The 2,418-nt window shown below is 38.2% G+C and overlaps 1 pseudogene; it reads right to left on the bottom strand.

The window, feature by feature from the left end:
• Positions 1–279: 279 nt before the first annotated feature.
• LOC131481116 (non-histone chromosomal protein HMG-14-like) lies at positions 280–713 on the bottom strand (annotated as a pseudogene).
• Between the last annotated feature and the right edge of the window lie 1,705 nt (positions 714–2,418).

Genomic DNA, 2,418 nt, shown 5'->3' with positions numbered 1-2,418 from the left:
CTGTGGAAGGTGAAGCTGACACCAGTCAGAGCCCATCCCCCAATTCAATATCCTACTATTTTCTGGTTGTACAAAAAAATATTAACAACCAGCAAATGATTTCACCTCTTAAAAAAGTCATTTACATTTAAGAAATGGGATGAGGTGAGCTTCCCTCCTTCTTAAAAATGTTTCTAGAGCTACTAAAAGGTTTGCATTTACAAAATAGCTGATAAAAATATCCTTCTGCATTGTACAAGAAGGGAGAGAGGGACCACCGATAAGACATGGTGTAAGGTATTAATTAGACTTGGCTTCTTTCTCTTCTGCTTCAGCAGAGGTGGGACTCTCCTCCTTTTTAGTGTCTCCGTTTTCCGAGGGCAAGTCTTTAACTTCCTGGTTGGCCACCTCTGCCTGTTTTCCCTTTCCTCCTCCTCCCATTTGCTTGCACTTTTTTGTCCAATGACTCTTCCTTGCCAGCTTCCTTCTCGGGCTTCGCGTCCACCTTCGCAGGCGCTGGTTTAACCGACAACATGGTCCGTCCCATTTTGGGGCGACTCTTCCTTCGCTGCCCCTTCAGCAGAGCTGTCCTTCCTTTTCGGGAGTCTTGGCTCCGGGAAGCACACATGGCAGGGGTGCCTGTAGGGTACCAAGAGCCTTCCGGAAGCTGGGCTGGCCTGGCCTCTTTGGCTCCTCCTGTCACATGAGTTAGTGCCCTGTTCTCTGTCCTTCATTTTCGTATAATTTATTTTTTGCTCTATTATTTTGAAGTTTGCTGGAAGGCGACCTGCTGTCTGTTGTTAAGATGCTTTCATGATTCCTATGTGGTTTGTTTCCCCAAAGATTCATGTGCTATTTAATGTAAATAATCCATTGTCTTCTGTGGATGTCACAAGGCATGGGTACGAACTTGCAGATGCCGCTTTAAGAACACATCCTGCTTGCGTGATGTACAATCTGATCAGACAGCATCCAGGCTTTCCTTCAGCTGCTCTGAGGTGCCCAGCCTAATCACCAACGGATCCTTCCCATGGCGGGAGGCAGCATTAATCTTTTTATATCATCTATGGTCAGTCATACCCAACGTGCCTTAATTTAACAAAATTAGCAACTCATTGCACCATGAACTAAAAATCATGTAATTCCTATAAGGCTTAACACTGTTTTGACAAATATATTTTTTAATAAAGATTTATTTTAAAAGATTTATTTAGGGCACTGTTGCCTACCAGCTAAAGTTCTCGCCTTGCACGTCCAGAATTCCATATGGTGGCCAGTTCTAATCCCGGTTGCCCTGCTTGCCATCCAGCTCCCTGCTTGTCTCCTAGGAAAGCAGTAGAGAATGCCCAAAGCCTTGGGACCCTGCACCCACATGGGAGACCTGGAAGAAGCTCTGGATCCTGGTTGTAGATCAACTCAACTCCAGCCTTGGGAGTAAATCTTTGTACGGAAAAGATCTTCCTCTCTGCCTCTCCTCCTCGCTGTATATCTGCCTTTCCAATAAAAATTTTAAAAACTTAAAAATATTTATTTAAAAAATTGGAGATCACTTTTCATCAAATTCCCAAACGATACAGCTGTAAAATAGATGCATGTTTCAGGTTTTTTTAATTGTTTAAAATTTCTTAGCCTTTAATGTCATTATTTCTTTATTTTAGTAATCAAGACTAATGGAAATCTTTGAATTAAATAATGTACCACACTGAAATCTTACTTATTTAAAACAGGTAAATTTAAAAATATAATTGTTTTAATGGCGAAAAATTTTGATATAATGAGGTGAACCATCTTCAAAATTTTATCAGTAAAATCTCTTCCCTAGAAAATGCTATGCTGTTGTAGTCTATGCTTGGCATATACTTGCAAAGAGGGAATCTCAACTGAACTTGAACTATGGTTATGCAACAAGGTGGAGGAACCCACCATGGGGGGAGAATCCCAGATTCTATGTAATTACAACACAATGTAATTAATGAATAAATTTAATTAAAAAAAGAAAATGCTATGCTGATTCAAAATGTATTATTATTTTATAATCCATTGGAATTAAATGCTTTCAATTAAACCATGACACATGTTTATTAAAAATCTCATGAGTCATGTCTTAGCGTATTTTAAACTCTTAAGACTGAGTTAGAATTCGTTTTTGTTATCTTTAGAAAAGTTTACTGGATATTTCTGATTTTTGCCTCCCAATGACCCAAAGCACCTTGTCATTGTTTAACAAAAATGTGTTTTCTCTTTAAATATGACTCTATGAAGTATACTACTTTGCTTTACTCAAATCCGTACACTTGACTTATCACTTTTTAAAAAATTATAGTATACCATTTTTTACTCTTCTAAGTTTGTCTGTTAACTGAAATCTTACAAATATATTGCTATATAACTCTTTATTTAGTCTTTAAATAATTAAAAGCTAGTGATAAGTCTCTCAAT

Source organism: Ochotona princeps, chromosome 9 (genome assembly GCF_030435755.1).
Source record: "Ochotona princeps isolate mOchPri1 chromosome 9, mOchPri1.hap1, whole genome shotgun sequence".
NCBI lineage: Eukaryota > Metazoa > Chordata > Mammalia > Lagomorpha > Ochotonidae > Ochotona > Ochotona princeps.
Note: the sequence above shows the minus strand (reverse complement) of the source record. Positions and strands in the feature narration are given on the sequence as shown.